The sequence below is a fragment of the Anopheles gambiae genome, chromosome 3, assembly GCF_943734735.2.
Source record: "Anopheles gambiae chromosome 3, idAnoGambNW_F1_1, whole genome shotgun sequence".
NCBI lineage: Eukaryota > Metazoa > Arthropoda > Insecta > Diptera > Culicidae > Anopheles > Anopheles gambiae.
In genome coordinates, this window is record NC_064602.1 from 91,489,821 (window position 1) to 91,511,448 (window position 21,628).

Genomic DNA, 21,628 nt, shown 5'->3' on the forward strand with positions numbered 1-21,628 from the left:
TAAAAACAATGGATGCGGAGGGGCGAGACACTAGCACACCTTTGGCCGCGCGGCATCACTACCATATCATCATTTTTCCAATGGACTCATAAAGTAGGCTGTGGGGCACATTTTAAATACACAAGTGGTTTTCAAAGTGAGAAAACAGGGGAAAACCAGGGAAGGGCGGTGGGGGAGGCAGGGAATAAACCGCATAGCAACGCCTACGGCATGGCACATAAAGGCGCTCCATGGCCTACTTCAGTTCAACTGGGATGCTTCACAAACACACGCGCAGACACGCGCGAAAGATGCGGAAACGTAAAGCAAGTGAAGGAACAACATTCAGCAACGAGTTGATTTTCTTCCTCCGTCGCTTTCCGTTTCTCCTTCCACGCCGGAAGCAACTCGGCGTAGTAGCTAAACAAAAAGAAGAAAGCGAACAAAAACACATTTGGGGAAGATATTTTTCACTGGAAAACGTAAATCGCAAGCGAAAAACTCACGTCCCATTGGAGGTGGTGGGAAAATCGCGGCGTGCGCGCGGGTATAGCAAAAAAAAAGAAGCGATTCACAAATGAAATAAACTCCCCGAAAATCAGTTGCCAGTCTAACCCGTTCTCTCTCTCACTCTCTCTATCTCTCTCTCTTACCCACGGTTGGTCTCTCGGAACGCTGCTCTTCAAAGGGAAAAAACGGAAATATCTCTTACCCATCCTTATTTACGTGCGTTTCCGAGCCGCACTTCCGGTAGACAGGCCAAAAAAACTGGTACGGGCGCGGTTGAACGTTTCCGGCTCCGTTGAGTGATCGTTTCTCCCTGTGGAAAATGATGAAAAGGAAGGAAAGAAAAGGGGACGCATTTTTAGTATTTTTTGTACTGTTTGTTGTTGTTGTTTTCGTGTTAAAACAAAGGGCAGAAGAAGAAGGGGCCTGCGCTGGAGGGCGTGTGGAATCTTTTTCTCGACAATTTATTTTCTTTTCTGCTGTGCACTTTAAACACTGTTCCGTGGGGGGTGGTAGTGCTGGTGGTGAAAGTTTTGCACCACGTTTAACACAGTGGTTTACTCCTCGCGCGTGTGTATGTGTATGGTGCCGTTTTCGCTTGAGCGAGAAGTTTTGGGTTTGAACATGAAAGAGTTTGGACAGTTGGTTGTAAGGAGGGAGTTTTGTTCCTGAGATATCTTTCCTTTTAATCTTAAGTTTTGTTCATTCATCATTATTTAAAAACAATTATACCTTTATTCATACCCCTTGTTCGATTTTCCATTTGGGCTCCATTTTCTAATGTTATGCATTTTCTAATGCAAGCAAAATAATAAGAGCCAAAGAGTAAAGTTAAATGTTTAAAGAAATGTTTTAAATGATAAAGTAAAAGGTAAAATGAAATTCATATTAACAGTAAAAAATGATAAAATTTATGTAACATCACAGAACTCAATAAGAAAACCCTGAGAAGTACCACCATTCATCCTGACTACTAAATCACTGTTGTAACTATTCCACTTTTCACCGTTTTAAACTAGGCTCGATATAAACTTTCTTCCACTTACTAAATGTGACTCAGGGGGACACTTACAAACGATAAGAACTTATTTCTTAAATATTCTAATAAGAAAGCTTAACAGAAATGGTTACGGAGCTCTAAAAACATGCCCATTAAATAAATGTGTGTTGGAAAACCACACAAAAAAGCCCAAAAATGTCCTTCCAGTACGTACACACACACACTGTTCCAAACAAAAGAAAATAAAACAAAAATACTAACTTCTTCACGTGACAGTTTGATGAATTTGTTCCTCTCGCTCAAGTGTTTGCCCGTTTTCCACTACACCAACGTCCCGCAAAACGACCAGTACTGACCTGCGTCAGTACAAAACCCCGACCTATGAGCAGATTTGTTGCTTTTTTTCCTAGCCCACACCAGAAACCCCATAAACTTTGTAACTTTGTTCCCGGTGCCTCCACAGTGCGGGCGCAAAATGTTGGAACCCTGGGGAGGTGGTTGGGGATCAACAAAAAAGGGGGGATAATGTGAAAAATTTGCATACCCATTTCAGGGCTATTGGTGGAGACCAGGCCAGGCTCTTGTTGTGGTGGTAAATGAGCAAAGCACCGAATGGCCGCTTGTTTGGGCGCTTGGGTTTTCCTTTCGTTTTCCGATTTATTCCAGCGTTAATGCTGCACAACTTTACGTGTCTCTTGAAGGTGGAGGACACAAAATCCCTTCCCTTTTATTTTTTCGTCACGGCCATTTGCTAGCAAAGCTACTATATTTAAAGCGTCCAATAATTTGCGGCCTTCCCTTCATTGGCACTCCTTGCTTCGCGTTTTTGGGGTGAAGGAAGCGAGGGCAACGGGGTTCGAAAAACGATTAGAGGATTTTCTTCGTTCGTGTTGCTACTCTTTCCACGTGTTTTCTTCACAAGGATGGGGCCATTTTGGGGGGAACCATAAATTATGCTGTCCCTAATTACCGGACGATGTCACGCGCTTTCTAAGCAATGAAGGAAGCGACCATCGACCTGCTAAGCGCAATAAAAGTAAAAAAGTCCCTCCGAAACAAGGCAGAAAGTCCCTTTCGACATATTTTGCACTAACTTTGATTAGGTTTTTCGCTCGTTTTCTTTCCCCTTTCCTGTTCGGTAAATCAAGATTCCGAAGGCACATTATGCAACGACAGTCGCGGGAGGGCTGGAGGAGTTGCCGCCAACCGTTTTGGCGTATCGTGTGCGTGTAAAAATCACCTGTTTTAGTTTCCAGAAGAAGTCGTTGCAGAACGTGCACAATAGGACGCGTTCACATTAATTTAACTTTAATGATCATACACACGAACCGTGCACGAACGGTACGGTGACACGAAGGTGTAGATGATGTTTTTTTCTTTTCTTTTCTTTTTGTTTTATTTTGTGTTCCGGTGGTCGTTGAAACCCTTTTTGATAATCGGTGGTGCTGTTCCTTAAAAAGGGGTTTGTGAGACAGTTTTCTTTGTTCGTCTTATCATTGAGGTTTAGGTATGAGTTAGGCACATTTTTTTTATTGGATCAAAGCTTTTTAATTTTTCATCACGCGAGCATAAAACTATGAAAAATGTCAAAGCGAGCAAAAAAAGTGCTTGTTGCGTGATTAAAAATAGGTAGCAATTTTTGTTGCCATTTTTTTCACTATTTGAATAAGTGAACTTTCCGGTGTACATATTTAAAATCGTATCATTTTTTTTACTACTGTGTCATTATACACTTTTTGAGCAGTTGGAATTTTTATTTATTTTAATTATTTGCTAACAAATATCTCAAGTTTGAAAAAAAGCAACAAAAGAAATCATGTTTTCTTAGGTTCATTCACACCTTCACATTGTCACATTGTAGCACATTAAAGTCCATTACTTTTCTTATTGGAATGGAGACGCACAGTCATTTCAAGCAACATTGCTGTAAAAAAAAGCGCCTGAATGTATGCAATTTAAAACAATAACGTAAAAATTCCTTAAAATAGGCATTTATAATTCTTTGTCATTTTAAATTATTTTGTTTTAGTGTGAATTCATTAAATTTAATACTAAACATACATGAACCTCCCTTAAATGTAAAAGAATTAACAGCCAAAAATCGATAATGTGAAAGAATAACCTCCTCCCGAGCTGCACCGTGCCATGAATGTTAATCCTGCACATATCAATCATTACTTAAGAACACTCTTAATCGCACGTCAATCATGTGCAGCCGTAAACGGTGTTTTTGCTCACAGAACATTTCATGTGCCGTTAAATTAATTAAAAAAAAAAAAAACAAAATCCCACCACAACCAACTTAAACTGCAGCTTACATTGCTACCCCCTTGTGGCGATATAATACAAGAAACAAGAGAAAAAAAAGTTGAGTGAATTTATTACAAAGCTGCACCCCTTCACTGCAACTCCCGGGGGTGAGTACTGTATTTTCCACTGTTCCACAAGCTTCTGTCATTAACATTCATTTTTGAGTATGAAACAAAGCAACAAGAAAAAAGAAAAGAAATGAAAGAAAGTCGAAACCGGTACTTGTAGTTGCAAATAAAGCAAAACTTAAACACACTTTTCTCCTTCTAGGAGCAATGGAATGCATCCATCTGTGGCTTCACACACACACACACACCAACCCTTGCACACAGCCCTTTTGTACGGCGGTTAAATTTTTCAAATGAAATGCAAAAACTTTTGACACGCAACTTCGTCTACGGTTTTGTGGAAAAATATCGCGTTCCGGGGGGAGAGCAAAAAACACAGACACGACTGCAAAAAAAGGATATTATAAAACTCACTCGCTCCGCTCCATGTAGCTCCACGAGCTACAGCGAATCGTGTGTAACGTAACGGTGGCGGAAAATAAAACAGCACACTGAAAGGCAGGCACAAAATTTGCCTAAATTCCGCAAAGAAACGTGTTGCAAAACCCACCAGCAGACCAGGGCAGAAGTGTTGCATACGTACACGCAGGGTAAGGCACACAAACACACACACAGGCACACAATAAAACCTGTCCCAGCCCCAGCCCACCACCGCTAGAAAAGCGATTAACTTTACCGAATGGTATCGCTGACTCGTTCGTTTCTCTTTGGGTCTTTCTCGCTGTCCTTTTTTTGGGGCTCGAAGAAAGAGGGAATGGGAGAAGAAAATTACAATGCATCCACACACAGCGCAAGCCGCTACACCAAGCGTTTGTTGCCATGCCACGACCACGACGCTTACACAGAGCTTGCCGAAAGGGGGTAGGAGGGAAAAACCATAGCGAAAATGAACCATATTTAAACTTAACATCCTCCAGGGGATGGCCAAAACCTTCACCAAAAAAGTCCAGCACCTCCTCCCAAGTGTTTCCCCAATTGCAGCCACAGTTTCGTTCAAATGTGTGTATATTCATCCCCCTTTATCTTTACTCTCTCCAGTCACCAGCCACCACCAGCTGGCAGAAAGTTAAGTGAAGTTAGCTTAAAAATTGTAGCATAATTCACATTCCACGGCAATCTAACTATCGCGTCCTGCTCGTGTCGCGCGGACGGGATTTGGAGTGCGATGGGGCGACAGCAGGCGAACTGGTCCTGGTAGGTTTCTTGTTTGTTTTCCCCGTCCATTTTTAGTGTTGTGTGCCAAAACTTGCCAAAGAATTGCAGCACGACGGCTGTGTGCAAGACTGAAAGTAATTTTCCACAGCACAGTGCACCATCGGGGTAAAAGTTTGTGTGTGTGGAAAGCGAATAAGAAAAGCGAAGCAAAACGCACATAGAAGCATAAATAATCTTTCACCATTGCGTTGCAAGCCAGTCGCGTTGGGTAGGGGCAGAGCTGCAACACAATGTCCGTGTGAAAGGTGTGCTTTCTGGAGTTCGTTTTGGTACGCGAGCGGAACCGGGTTACAGGTTTGGCTCCATTGCATCCATTCGGGCAGCATCACACCATCACACACCTTGACCGTTTGCTGCAACCACGGTCAGCTACAGCATGCTTTATTAAATACCGTGAAAGGGAGGGAAAAATGAAAAAAATAATGGAACAGATTGTCCACCTGCCCAAACTTGGGCAAGAGCACAGATCGTTCATTTTCACACCGAAGCATATTGAGGTGAAAGGAAAAAAGATGAAAAAAGGATCATTTCGTTTGCTGAATGAAGCCATTTTTTTTTTGTGGAGCCTTCACACTAACGGGTCCCACACCAAACCGTTGAATTGCTTCTGTAAAAAAGGGAAAAAAGAGGATGTTTTTGAAAGGAATTTCTTCGTTTTTGCCTTACGGGTAGAGCACCGCCGATAAATAAGTGAAATCATGCTCAAAAGATAGGAAATTGAAACGAGTCAGCACAAAAGACCGTTTGGTCAGCACAGGAACTCTCCTTGGCAAGGAGCTGATGCTTCTTTAAAGGAAAAGCTCCGGAACGTTGCTATCTGCACGTGAACTAAACGCTTGAGAGCTTTAAGCGCTTTGGTACCGTGTGCGCTATGCGTGCCCACCGATTCAATTAAAGTTTTTCTTTATTCCTACTGGATGTGGCAATGTTTGTGGCCTCCCCTTGAGAGTGGAATGCAGCATAAACGGTGCTCCTCCTTCTCCACTTGCTACGTGTATTAGGCAGAGCATTAGGATAATTTCTTTATCGGCGCAAGCACGGACACATTCGGACGGTCATTAAAAATTAATTCCTTGTTCGGGGGAGGCGCCTCATCATTGTTGTGTGACCGTGGCAAACACCCCCGAGAAAGCAGCAGCAGCAGCAAAGATACGCAATGAATGATGATGATAATGATGATGCATCATTCGTGCTGTTCCCACGGGAGGCTGCTGCGTGCTGCGCGCTGCTGTTGCTTTCACTGGCTCATTTTTCGCTAATAAATCAAAGTGAGGCACGGCGCTCATCCAAACAGACACACAAAAACGCCACAGTGTGTGCGTTGTAGAGTGTAATATTTTTAAAAGGTAAATTTACGACCTTTAATAGAGCAATAATCATGGAATGGCTCCCCGTGGAGAGGATAAGCCGTGCACTGCCGGAGCCGAGCGAGGTTGTGTTGCTATTTAGCTAAGTTTGTTTTCTTTTTTAAAGAAACGTGTCCAGGGCGGACAGCAATTCTCGTAGGCTTTTTCTTTAGAGCTAATAAAAATAGAAACAACAGTAAAAAACACAAACTCCATCCGGTTTGGACCTAGGAGTGGGCTGTGGCGTGGAGTCCGGAGTCCGATAGAGGGAAGAAATTTCCCTCTGTTCTCTTGGGAGAAATTATTTCATTCTGACGAGTAGGAACAGTATGAAGAAGCTACCGGGCACTATTTCTCTTGTGTTTCCCGTGTGTGTGAGTGTCCAGGACTATGAAGAGTTTAGAGCACACGAAAGCACCAGCCACAGCCGTCGGACTGGAATGAGGTCTTCCTGTCTTCTCCCTGGCTCAATATAATGCTTGAGAAGGCAAGAAGGCGGGCAGTAAAAACAAAACAGATACAGGAGAACACTCAAACACGGCCGCCGCTATCGGTGGAAATTTTAAACCAGCTACGTGCTTCACTAAGCCGAATGACTCCAAGTGAAGCTACTTATGCTACCGCGTGTGTGTGGGTATGTGTTTGTGTGTATCGGGGTTTATGTGTTGTGTTAGACTTTCCAGGATTTTCACACTGTCGCTCGCCTGCCCATGCCAAACGAGCACTTAAATTTTACGACCATCTCGCCTAGGTCCACGTCACTTTCCTCATCTCACGCAGTTTTGTAAAGATGAGGAGGAAAGAGAAAAGAAAGCAGGGGACACATCCTCATTTTCTCCCCGGGACTGGTACACTTTCATCATTTACACTATCGATCATCGCGAGTCTTCGGGCCTATCCTTCGGGAGGAGCGCTAATGTAGAACGAGGTGGAGGATGAAAAACGTACGACAAAATAAAGTAGAAAGGAATGCAGTAAAACGTGCCTTCTGCCAAACGAGTATCGTTGTGTTCCCAGAGTGTCTTCTACACACTTAATGGTCGAAGTAGATAGGCAAAACCAATCGAATAGTGCGTGTGTGTGTGTGTTTGTGTCTTTCTCTTGGTACTTTATCTGTCCATTGGATTGAAGTCTGTTTTGTGTCTTTCGTTTGAGACGTTTTCTTACTCAAGAGATGCTATCTAGAGTCTTATTGCATAATGCTAGTCATGCAAGGCAGAGATTCTTAACATCATTGTGCAGTATTTGCTTATTCAAGTTTACTTTCTTGCTGTAAGGTGGGATTTTAGTGTTGCTTAACATTCACAATCATTAAGACACTATCTGTAAATCATTGCAATAAGAGAGCCGGAGAGGCTCAATGTGTCTAAAAACATGTTCAACATTGAATAAAGTAGAACTGGTAATTTTACGACACAGCAACAGAAAAGTTTCAATTCAGTTTCATGAAAAGTTTCAATTCAAAGCTCGCTAATAACAAATTCATTAGCATTGTGGCAAAATTAGAAACACAACACAACTGACCACGCTAAGACCTAGAACCAAACGTTGAATGTATCTTATACATACATCTTCATAAACCATGTCTGAAATTGTAGAATAAAATGATAAAGTAAAGCAATGCGTTTATTCCCGTCCTTGTTATATTGTCATGTGTCGCTGTAAGCAAATTAAATTAAAGCTTGATTGAAACGGGTTAAGCCAAGGATTATATTGGATAATAAAAAAAAGAAGTAAAACAGTAAAGAAGTAAAATGAATAAATCAATACATAATTCAATAAAATGTAACCTACTTCACTCTCGGGGGTTTTTTTTTTCATTTTACTTAAAAGGAATCACATTTTTTCCCTCTCCATGGCATCAATTTGAACTATTCTGTATTTAATTTTGCGTCTCTAAAATCAGAATTTTTATGTAAAATGCAGTCTTTTAGCAGGAAATACATTGTTTGCTTTATGGCAATTGTTCATTTAAATCACATAATTCATCATTTAATGAAAATGAATTCGTAAAGTGCTCATAGATTGGTTATCATCATTATTTTAAACGAGTAATTTGATTTAAGCCATTAATTTTATTATCGAATATTTTACTGTTTTACCATTGGATTCAGCATAAAAGTAGCTCCTAGAGGCATGGCCTATATATATATTTTTAATTTATCGATAAGCGTTGTGATGTTCTGATTAAACGAATTACCTGGGGTTATACTGTAACCGTGATGAAAATTCTGTTTTTCCTCCTTATCGATACAGTCATTGCTTTTCTGATGATAACATTTCTACTTGCTTAGTGCAAAAAAAGCAATAATTAGAATGTTCTCTAATCACCACAGGGTGCCACGGGCAGGCAGGTATTACCACCGATTGCGAAATCAACCACCCTGACCACCGCCCGATACATGCAAAACACGGCTCAAGGCAGGGCGAAAAATAAATAACAAAAATACACACACACACATCCATCAACATACTTTCTCTCCCCGGCCGGCATTGTTTTGTTGCGCGGCTTCAATTTTCGCGCTCAAATTAATGGTTGCGGAAAAGTAACAACTAAACAATGCCTCCCAGTGAGGCAACAACAATTTGCCGGATGGTTTTGTTTTGTGTTTCTCCACCTGTCCAGCTGGCTTAGACCGATTAGGTTTTTGGCGAAGTCTGGGTCAAACAAGGCGTTACATAAAAGCTTTTCTTCGCTGTCCGTAGGTGACCCAGATGGTATCACAACACAACACAACACCCGGCGGTGTCCATTTCATCGGAAAAGCGACCGGTATTTGCTCACGGGTTTACGTGTCCCCAGCGGAAACTATTCCCTTGTTGGGAGGGCACGCAACAAAAAAAAAACCCACAGAGAACGCTACGCCACCGCACCTGTTTTGAGGTGAATATACACGCACACACGAGCGCTCGCGTGGTAATTTCGCCACGACCAGCTAATGACCCCACGGGGGTGATTATCCTTGGACCTGTGCTCGTCTGCAGCTAACAAAGACCTCCGTTCTACAAATAAAAAAGATGCAAAAACCATATTCGCGAACATGGAATTTGCTAGTCGTGGGATGGGATGAGGCAAGAAAACCGCGACACAACATAAGGAAATTAATCAAAATGAGCCTTCTGCTGCTTTTTCTGTCTTACCGCTTATATTCACTTCGTCGGTCGATGGCAAAAACAAGCAAAAAACACCTTCCCGCACGCACATTACCATTCTAGATACAAAATTAGCTAAAGAAGGCTCACGTATACAGGCACCTTTCTTGCCACGACAGCCCGATATATCTTACGGATCAAGAAGTCAACCGCCTGTTACGCTGCAAAGCGATTAGCTAATCCGCTTGGGAAAATGAATGGAAAGCAAAGCGCCTACTCGGATCTTCAGGTTTAATAGGCTGCTGGCAGGCCAATGGTCTATACAAGGGGTCATATACGTACGGGTATGGTTGGCCTCTGTATCTAAGGCTCAGTCGCTTGCATAACCGTAGACTGTTTTTAGGCCTCCCCGGGGTTATGCATTCCACCGGTCCCCGGTCAATTCCAATTAGATTGCGTATCCTTCCCAGAATGTGTCCTCTGTCTCTCTCTCTCGCGAGGATTGTGCTCTCTGCCTCCAAAAACGCTTTAATCTCATAAAAAAACGAGAAAAAGACAACCCATATTTTTAAGTGCAAACCCCATCGTCGTAAAAAAACGGTGCCCTAAAATTGCACTTAAAAAGTCCAATGTAGCTCATCCGCTTGCACGCGGCCGACACTGTTGACTCATCAATCCGCTACATTGACTTTCAAAATAAAGTGATTTCTTTTCGTGGAAAAAGTGAAAGGGATAAAGCATTAAAAAGCAACAAAATAGGGACAGGCGGCGGCAGCAGTGCCTTTTTTTGATGAAGGATAAAAAACAAAGCTTGGTCCCCCTTTTCCAGCAAGCTTGTCATTAACAGCCCCACGGTCCCGTCCCCGCCAGGATGAATAACTTTGTTTCCGTAGTGGCTAAAGCTTCTCTTGCGGCGCGTGAATTAAAGTTTTATGCCGGGCTGGATTAAAGGCTCGGAGAGAGGATTTTTTTATGGGATCATTTGGCTGTTGTATTTTTCCTGTGTGGAGGGCTATTTGTCTTCTTTTTTTATCCTGGCTACCACCCTTCCAGCTTCCCAGAAGGGCGTCCCACAGGGCAAAGGGCAAAACGTCAAACGTTGTCTCGCTGGTGTTTTTTTTGCAAGCATTCGAAAAACTTTGAGCAACTTTGGTTCCGTGTCATCTCGTGCCGCGCGCGTCTGTTGCTTCTTTGGGTGAAGCTTTTCATTAGCCTTGCTCTTAAACCTCACGCGCGCGCTGCTGGAAAACTTAAGTTGGCAGGGGAAGGTAATTGTTTAATGGAGGGAATTACAATCCGTCCCTTTTCCCTTTTTGTTTGGTACGGTGCTAGAGAGGCATTTTTGACAGTGACAATAAACACTGGAAATTATCGTTCACAAAAGAGGGAGCATGTCCCCTTTTAAAATCTTTAAAATATGAATGTATTTTATTTAATATTATTGTATTCAATAAATGAGAATTTGGAAAACGAAAGAGACAAACTCAATCCATAACGACAAAAGAATAATTTCAAATCAGATTAATTCCAAAGCCTGTCCTATCACAACCTGTCCTAACCTATCCATGTCGTACAATCAGATTCAATTCGTTCATTATAGTTTCCACTTAAAATGGAAAACCTTTTGGCCATGTTTTTTCCCCTACCACTACCCTTTTAAAGACCTGTCCCTTCCTCCCCATTGGTACGGGGTAATAAAAACTAACCAACTTTCACGACACAAAAGGACTGAATGCAACAACGCAGAGAAAACAGTGGTTAGAAACGACGGAGGAAAATTAATATTTTCGCTCGCTTTTCGGTTCCGTGGTGCGGCACGGGGTACCTGGGAGCCAATTCCCACTCCCCGACGTGACACGACAATAGAATAACCAATTTAACTCCACCAGAACCATATGTACTACCGTGCTGCTCCCCACAGCGGAGTGTTCCAGCGTTTTTGCCTCCTCTCCAACCGGTTTGCCGAATTGTTTAATCAACTTTCAACAATCGTAAGCCCCGCACACCTCACCTCACTCGCTCCTGTTTCCTCCATCTCTTATCTCATTTGTGTGTCGGTGTCTGTGTGGTCCTTGTTTGTGTGTAGGCAATGTATGTTTGCGAATCGTTTTTCTTAATTCAAATTATTCTGTCATCGTCGGCGGTTGTGATGATGTTTTCCATCGCGCAAAGAAAGTACAAACACACACACACACACACACACACACACACACACACACACACACACAGACACGTACGATTGAGACACACTTGGTGCACCTTTCCCCCAAAATGGCGGTAAAAATGTACAGTAAAGTCAAGTGACGGTGCTTGAGCGTTGCCAACTTGATGTTGAAATGAACCAAAAAACAACAAAAAAAAAAAAAATAAATACAAAAGCTCAAGTTGCTATGGCAGTGCGAAACAAAGCAAACAGCAGGGGAAACGATGACTGGTTGAGCTTAGGAGTGGAAATAGATATGGAGTGGAAACCTGGAGCTTCACAATCGTGTACGAGCTCCGTACGAGCCGGGAAGCGGGTCGTTCATTTTGATTTTCAAATCCGATCTGCTCACTTGTTTTGCATGTTTTTTTACGTATGTGTATATGGGTGTGTGTGTGTGTTTGTGGGAGCAGAAGCAGTAGAAGTAGAACGCTGAACTGAATGAGCCAAAAACAAGAGCCCCTTTGAGGAGTCGGAAAAGTGCAAACACAGATTCAGATGGAGTACAAAAAACACATACACGGCGAACAAAAACTCAATTTGTCAAAGCAAAATTGAATCGTCACCCAAACCGCCACCCGAGACAGCCGGGAGGAGGTGGCCTCCTCGAACGTACCCCCAAAACGGGGGGGGCTTCATTTTGCACACAGCGTCAGCAAACGTGAAGGACGACGAACTTCTGGGCTATGGACGGATGGAAAGTAATTTTCTCTTCTTTATTTGAACCACAAACACCATGGACACACGTGGAATGGTTTGTGGGACGGGTCCGCGTAAGGTGCAAGAGGTTCAATCCGGGTGGCAACCCCGAAAAATGGATCAAATTTTTAAGGCAGCTCAGTGTGTACGTACTGCTGTACGTTTGTGCGACCACAAACGACACGCTGCAGGGTCGTAAAACTCTTTCTAAACAATTTCACTTCCACTTACTGCCAGCTACAAGCGGCACAGCTTTTCTGAAAATGCCTCACATGTCACGGCAGCCGAAGCCGGCACTGACAAAGTTTTCAATCGTTCAACGGGGGCCTTCGTTTGCCCAGTGTTCGGTCCACCAAAATTTCGTGCCAAGCTGCCAGGCACGGCAAAGGGTGAAAGGAAATAAAATCTGATATCGTTTCCAATTGTTTAAACAAACGTACCAGAGATCCATTCCCAGCCCTAAACCCCGTTTGCCGTCTGTGTGCTAGAATCACGCTCGATCTCAAGCACCACAAGCATCAATAAATGGGTAAATGTTATTCAAACTCGAGCACCAACCGACAAACTCCACCAATCGCACCGATGCAGAGCGACGACGAGAGCGACACGAAATTCCAATAAGTCTTTCTCCGCTGAAAGGACAATCAGTCAGAGCTATCCAACAGTGTACACTGTCGAACGAACGAAAGAGAGAGAATGTTGTAAGGGTTAGTGTTCTGGCAAGACCTGCTACTGGGCTATTTTGTGGTTGACAGAAAGACAAAATCCATCCCAGTTGGAAAGTACAACGGCGAGAGGCTCAAACCGGGCAAAAGGCGGCGGAAAAATTCGATTTGAGATCTTGTCGAATTGGAATTGTTTTTCGAGGCTGGGCCACAGAATGGCGACACATCCCGTATTGCCGAGCGCGGATCTACCATGGTTGGAGTGCTCAGTCGACTCAGCAGCACAGCACCAACTCAGTGCGCTTATCTTTCTGCCGAATGTCCCGGAAGCAACGCGTTGTAAAAGAGGCACGACGTTTCGGTGCTTTCGGTGGACAGTGCTGGGAGATTTATCATAACGAACACCACACACACACACACTATCAGAGATTGGACCGGCCAGGGCAGCACAACCCAACAAGGGCAGGCCCGGTGACATCAAACATAATAAATGCAACGGAACGGGGGCGGCTACGGTGCTTTCTCGTTTCTCATTTCCGGCCGGGACACCGAGGAGGGCAGCCCAGAAAGCAAACCAATCGATTATGCTGGATGCCGGATGGATCAGGCTGTCGTCAGTCGTCGTTCGTCACACACCGGGGCAGCGCAGCGTCGAGGTCAACACAGAGCGCTCCGTTCGATGACCGATGACTTGTGCGAAGGCTCGCCCCAGCAAAAAGCATTTTAGAAAAGACCAACCGACGGAAAGGTTAAAGCATAACGGATGGGCTGTTTTGGGAGTTTCTCGCCCAGCGTGAAGCGAGCAAATGAAAAAAAAAACAGCCGTTTCGATGAGATGATTGATTGTGCCTTTTAAAGATCGAGTGCTTATAATATCACCTCCCATCTCCTCCCCCCGTGTTCCCGACTGTGAAAGCTTCGTTTTACATCAGCGTCGGATTTGCTTATCGAATTCTTCGAACCATTTCTCTTTCGCCCCCTTTTACACGGTGTCACGTCTAATCAAACGGATGGATGGTGTTTTTCTGCGTTCGAAACAGTCACACAGACATAGAAACACGCGGTTCGCGGGGTGATCCTGCAAGCCAGCCGCATGTCGAAATTTAGCTCGTCAACCGGTCTCTTGTCACGACGGGTTGGGGTTTATGAAAAATTCATTTCTCGATTAGATTTATCAAAATTTGTCTAAGTGTGTGACGGTTCGTTTTGCTTCCTTTTTTTCGCTCTCTCTCATTCGTCGCCGGTATCCGCATTTTCCGGTACATAATTTACCTTGCGTTTGTGCTAGGCAAAAAGGGAGAATGGAGAAGATCGTGCGGCAGAAGCTTTCCATTCCATTTTTCGTACGCGCGCGCCTTTAACGTGCAATGTACACGGTCCTTCGGCTCATTGCGGCTTAAGAGGCCAGTGGCAAAAGAATCAAGAAGAAACATTTCGACTACCACTTATCCTTTATCCCGTTCGCCGTCGACGTTCTTGCCGCCTCCTGGCAGCACACGGCTCGTGCCCGAGGTCAGCCGATGTAAATTGCCTCATTAATTTTGATTGTTGGTGAAAGATTGGCAAGGCAAATTGGGTTTTGCGCCACTGCCGTAAGGACTTGTGTAGGAAGACACACACATACACACATACGCACACATTTTCCACCTTGTCGTTCGTTTTATCCTCGCTGGGGGTTTTTTTGTTCCTCCTCGGAAAGCAAACGCAGCGGCTCACGTACAACCGTCACGATCACGATGATGGCGATGATGATGATGATGATTGAGGACTTTTTAGACATTGTAATATATGATGAAAAATGCCTGTTGTGCTCTCAATTAGTCTATAATAGATCAACCTGCATTTGTAGAGACCTCCCCTTTTGCCCCCGAGACGTAAACAAATGCCATCCTGTCACGCCTCCATATCCCTCCTCGCAAATGGTACGAGGTACGAGTTGCGTTCACCCAACCCAACAACACTTGCTTTTATAGCCGTGTGTGTATAGTTTTGATGAGTGGAGCGAAAGGATTATTTATGTTCCGCCATCATACCATAACCAGCACACGCACTTTCCCTGTTTCGCGCACAAAGTAACACTTTGCTGCATGGATGGCCGCGTTTCTTTCGGTTGCTTCCATTCCTTAAGCTGTGCTCTCTGCCTCATCAGGGGAAGAGTGTATAATTATACCCACATATCAATGCGGCCACCATTCGCCGGCAGCATTTGTGCGCGTGTTGTTGTTTGAATAATCTCTCCCGCCCCTACTGCCTCCCTTGAAACTAGGATGGGCACTGAATAATGTTTCATCGCGCCCAGCACCTGCATTTTGATGCGACCAATCTCGCATGCTCGTAGGGTGCCGTGGGGTTAAAAAGGGTCAAGAGCGCAACGTGGCGGTGGTTAGTTTTATCGTGCGATTGCACACAAATATTTGCTTTAGCGAGTTGGGGCCGAGTTGGGTTGGAATATTTTCCCAGTGCCGGATGATGGCGGCGGTGGGTTGAAAATTGTAGGCCTTGCAGGGGGCCTAGTTAAGCGGAACGGGCCCTATTTGGTGGAACATTTTTTACCCCATGCCTACCATGGCGAAGTGTGTCTTGGACCGGTTTTGTAGGAAAACGGGAGCTTAAAATGACATTAGTCAAATGGTATTCGCGCTTCGCTTGCTCCACCGGAGTGCGATGGTAAACACTGGAGCGAAAGCTTTAAGGTAGTGTTTTAGGGACTTTAATTTGTGTCCTATCATTTTTTGAACAGTTCAGTTCCGTAAATCAACTAACAGTCAATCGAACTATCATTTAGTTAATGCGATATTTGTATTTAAACACACAAAACTGCCTTTCCGTTTTAAGTTCGAAGGCTGAAATTGCAGCCTGTCAGCTTGTACTGCATTGTATAGCAGTTTTCGAGCAGCTATCAAAGTGGGTATAATATACAGGTGGGCTTATCCCAAGGTGTATGTATTTAGAAGGTTGATTTTTATCGCTTCTGTTTCTGAATGAAGATTTTAAGAGTGTTTTGTGTATTCGTCAAGCCTCCAGAAAGCTTGGTCGAGCAAAAATATTCACCCGTTTTGTCAAAAAGTGATGTTTAAATTTGGTTATAGAAACATGATGTAAGACCTCCTGGTCTACATACACTTTGATTACAGATTCCACCACCTGATCTCTTTAATGCACCTTGGGATAAATGAAAATACGACCTTGTTTTGCAATTGTTTCGAGCAGGTACTCGAATCCAATTCTAGCTTTGAGGCGGAAATAATCTAGGTTGAAAATCGCAGGCTAGTTTTGTGTGTGGATTTGTATGGAGTGTTTACATGATTTCAGCCTCCAACTGTCAAACTCCATATGAAAAAGCTGACCAGAATCGTGAAGGGCCCCTTCCAGGGTTTTCCAGGGGTTCTCATAGTTGTGGGACACTTCCTTGACTTTTTCTGATGGGACGTGAAATTCAAATGATGGAAATTGGACTCTATGGCACTCTTTTTGGACAGGCTCCTAACAAATTCCTATTAGATTTATCCAACAATGGTGCTATAGAGTCAAATTCCCAATTCCCATTAACTTCATTACACGTAAGTAAGAGTCAATAAAGTGTTCCACAGCTATGAGAACTCCTGGAAAACCCTATAATTGGATAAATTCATGCTGTTGTTGGTGCTGTACTCGCAGGAATTATACACTATTGTTTAAACTTCAAATTTATGTAAATTATTTTAAATGCTTTCCTGAATTTTTCGATATAAATATTGTTGAATGTCATTAAATACTTAAAGGCTGGAATATCATTTCGTTGGGCTTGTTATTTTCTTCTATATCGAATTAAAAAATAATACTTCACGTTCACTTGCACTCGAACAAATTAATGAACCTATGTAGTTTAATTTATTTATTTTTTCTTATGACCTTTGACCCTTTAGCTTTACTTTTTGAAATGCAGTCCAGGCTCACATAAAGATCGTTTGTTTCAACTTAACTCAGAATGGTTATAGCTTGATTATAAAACTCATAATTTATTTCATACACACAACGAAACTTGTGCACAGTACAGTTCAAGTAATAAAATTACAGAAGATAAAAATCACTTTAATGCTTGAAGTTAGATGCATGAAAAGATTTGCACCGACAAGCTTCACCAAAAAAAAAAAAAAACAAATATTCATATTTCTTCATGATATCTACCTTTAATATCTCCTTCAGTGGCACAGCTGCACTCTTTCCCGCTGGCTTCAACCAGTCCGTACCGAAGAGCGAATCAGAAATATATCACTACAACCGTATGATATATACAATTTCCGTACCCATACAACCACGGCAGTGCCAGCAGCAGCAGCAAAAGCAGCAATTCCACCCTTCCGACACATACACACACGGAAACGAGCAAACTAAAACTAATTAGCACTCAAACGAACCTAGACAGAAGCGAACGAAACCTTCAATTATGCGGTATATGGGAGGTCGCCTGCATGCCATCACCCTCACCTCATCCCATCGCCAACGGGAAGCACTTCCCTTTCCCATGAAGCAAAAAAAAAAAGAAAAAGAAACAGACCTCGGGAAAAGCGACCGTAACACGACCAAAACGATACTCAACTGTCCGGGAGAAGTTTTCGATTTGCAGTGTATATGTGACTGTGCCTGTGTGTGTGTGTGTGTGTGTGTTTTAAAAGTCTTTCCTTCCGCGCCACATCTTTCCCTATTATCAGACCCCATTCAACATTGTCCTGCGTTATGCGTTGCTTTAATTTCAACTTGCTCCTACCCTCCTATCCCCCAATCAGAACCACCAAACTACAAAACCAGCATTTGAGTTTCGTGTTTCACCGCAAAACGGGAAAAGATTTGAAAGAAACCGCCATTTAGAAAGGGGTGGGGGGGAAGGGAGAGGGGGAAGATTCAACCCTCCCTTCTTGCCTTCATTCGCTTGGAAAACGAAAACGAGTTGTGCTCTTTTAACTTAATTTAAACTCAAAAAGTGTTTAAAAGTTGGGCCCCCCGGCCGAAGTGAATTTATCGTCCTCATCGTCGTACTGTTGTGTGCCCAATTGTCCGGGAGGCTTTTTTTTTCTCTCTCGGATAAAATTCATCTCTCTCGGTAAGATTCGGTGCTAGGGAGGGGATAATAGCAGCGGATGTGATCTGATCACAGAATGAAACGTTATTCTGCTTCTTGGAATGCTAGGAATCGTAGGCGACACCGTGTGCCGTTTTGTGATTGCTCTAACGCTGCGCTGGCTGTATCTTTTAGACTGTCTTCTAATGTTATCCTGCACCGGTGAACCTTTTCTTATCAACACACAGAGACACACACACACACACACACACACCTACGAGGTTGATATTTTATCATGCTCGGAGCTAAACCCGGGAACGATGTCGCGCGTGTGCTTCTTCACAAAACACATCCCACATGACAGCGCGTTTCTCGTTGTTGCGCATCGCTGCTCGCGTACACATCACACCCACAAGTGGCCAAATAGTGTATGTGTGTGTGTGTGTGTGTGTGTGTGTGTGTGCGGGGCATGAAATAGGAGTACTTTCAAACCATCCCATTCTTCCCACCCCTACCCTTCCCCGTGCTATCGATGAAAGTTTAAATAAGCGAACGAAACGATAATAATGCACCCGTGCGCAACTTTTACCTTTCATGCTGGAAAAGAAGAGAATGGAAGGATTTTCCACCTTTTTCACCCAAGGACACACACACACATAGACTGTTCTTGGAAAATCTTGCTTACCTTCTGCGCTTGCTCTTGCTTCAAAACGTCTTCGCCAAGATTATCTACACCAAACTACGAGTGGGCCGCGCGTGTGTGCTCCATCGGAGCCCGTGAACAGTAGTTTGGCGAAGGATATGGCGGGTCACTTATCGTTCCGGGACGGCGGGCTCTTCCTGAAACAAAAACGGAAATGCTGAGATAAGCAAAGAGCAAAGACACATATACACACACGGCTGTACGTTCACTATTTTATGTGGCAGGAATATGTTAAGGAATAAAATTAACTACAACAGCAAGAGTGCTCTCCAACAGATTAGGGTGGGCGAACGAGCAAGAGAGAGAGACAGCGGAGCACCGTTGAATTCAAATTAAATTTTCAAATTTCATCTCCAAACTTTTGCCACGATTTTACCGTTTATACAACCGCAACACACAATGCGCCTGTGTGTGTGTGTGTGCGTTCATTCCTTCCGGTTTTGTCTTCAACTTCAACTCGGCGAACGGCTCAGAATGACCACTAGCAACGATGGAGTGTGTTCGAGGCGTACTTTAACTACAGCAGCTACACCACTCGAGTGTGTGTGGTAGGATAACGAGCCCCGGCACAGGCTAAGATACTACTACCTCATACCACTCCTCCCCTAGCACACTCTTATCCTCCAAGCGCAGCAGTCTTTAAGTGAACCGTTTATCCACTCTCCCTACTGTCGCTCGTACGCTCGCGCTCCGCACATGTATCGGCAAGCTCGGGAGCAGCTAATTTTTCCCTTTTCCAGCTCATTTAAAGCGAAGAACGAAACACGCTTGCTTGCTACGAATTGATAATCACAAGATAGCATTGCAGATGAATGTGACTGGCTTGATAATCGTACCGACGGCGAGCAGCAGCAACGGAGCGAACGGAGCTGCCACTTCGTAGGCTTTAGCCCTGGATGCGACGAGCCCTTGGTGCGAACTGAGACGGAGCTTCAAACTGCTTCCGATTAGCATAGTTTATGGCAGGCACACACACACACACAAGCCGAACGAAAAGAGTGGTTTAAACAAGAAGCCACTCCACTCGTAATTTATTCAAACTATGCTGCTAGCCGGTTGGCCATGCACACACGATATGTTGCCACGTGAGCCGGTCTGGATCGTACGGAAGGCTTGACCATCGGGCCAGTGAAAGACATGAGCCGCCCTTTCCCTTCTCTTTCTCTCTCTCTCTCTGCCCCAAACGGTTAACCTCCTTTTGTGCTTATCGAAGTTTTCCGAACAGGCCCCATTGCGAAACATTGCCCCATTGCAACAAAGTTCCGCAGTTTGAGAAGTGCAGACGAGAGGAAGTTCCTCGACATGAAGAACATGCACCGGGGTGGGAAGGGGCGTTAGAGTTTGTGTGATGTGCGATACACCTGTGTGTTGGGAATGCGAACACCACCACCGGCTAGATAAAGCAATCTTCATCTTCAAGCAACCCATCCGGTGCAGCTAAGACAATATCCACCTCACAAGCTCAGCTCGCTCAAGCTTAAGCTTAGGTTTAGTTATCTCAACAAATATCTTCGACAGTTTCTTCGAGCGGACGGACCTGCTCCACCCTTTCCTTGGGTGTAAAAGCAAGCACTCGGGCCCAGACATGCTTGCTCTTGCTGTACTACATGAAAGAATCAGCACACAGAACGTTCGCAAATGGGTCCGCCTTTGTAGGTCGGGCTGCGCTTTATTCAAGAAGCTTTACGTGCTCGTGTGTGTGTGTGAGTTATGTATGTATATGCTTAAACGCTCGATAGTGACACTTAAAACACGACCTGAAAACCCCGGCTTCAAACTACCGGTGGCAAAATTATCGGCCTCTAATCGCCGTCTAGAGCCACCACGAGAGCTGGGCTGGGTTTATACATACGACCACATATTCACACATACACCGGACCGCTTTAAATGACACCTTTCAGCCACAAACACACGCACACGCACACATTCAGACAAGCACCCTTTCCGATGGGATGCACACAAATGGAAGATAATGAGTCGTGAGTAATGTGATTCAAAAGCAGACAATATCACTAAAATTATGGTATTATCAGTGTGTTGCGAAAAGGGAGGTGGGTGGGAGGAACCCGTTTGCTTTCGAGCTTCCTCGCGCTTCGTTTAAACGCGCTTTTGCATTCCAATTACACTGCCGCCGGAAGCAGGGCAGGGGAAGGTAATTCATAAGCGTGCTCTGGTCGATTTGTTCAAGTGCATTTAGAATAATAGATTGGAGTAATAATTATTCATAGAGGTGGATATCGTTTACTGTCCATTTTTTGTTGCTGTTGTTGTTTTGGTACTACTCCCATAAACACCTACACCTGGGTATCAATTATAATCCGACAATAATTACATGCATTGCTGGAAGGAATGAGAGTGCGTGGGTATGTGGGTGGGTGTGTGTGTGTGCATAGCGTAATATGCATTTCCCTCCCATTAAACAATCACAATCATTTGATGTTAATGATCATGAAATTTCATTCACTACACACATAGTTTTAAGCACAACAATAGCCAAGTGAAGTTTGATGACAGCTTCATTTCTAGCGCGGTTAATGCCCTTTGGAAACTATTGGGTTTAAAAAAAGAATCTATTTTGCAACTGATGCATTATTTGAGAGATCAGCAAAACTATTAGTCAGTCCTTTTCGTTTTCCAACCTACGAGCTGCAATGAACTTAATGTAATGGGAATTGGACTCTAAAGCACCACTGTTGAACAAATCCAGTAGGAATATCCAAAGAGCCTGTCCAAAAACGGTGCCATAGAATCCAATTTTCATCATATGAAGTTCATTTCCAATAAGAAAGAGTCAAGGAAGTG

At 43.8% G+C, this 21,628-nt stretch overlaps 1 long non-coding RNA gene across 1 annotated transcript in view; it reads right to left on the minus strand.

The window, feature by feature from the left end:
• Positions 1–387: 387 nt before the first annotated feature.
• LOC133392725 (uncharacterized) overlaps positions 388–21,628 on the minus strand; it is a 93,192-nt gene continuing 71,951 nt past the window's right edge. Inside the window, exons 6-7 of the long non-coding RNA XR_009765777.1 lie at positions 18,809–18,963; positions 388–799 (exon numbers count right to left, since the gene is read on the minus strand). This is a non-coding gene — a long non-coding RNA (uncharacterized LOC133392725). The remainder of the gene's footprint in view (positions 800–18,808; positions 18,964–21,628) is intronic.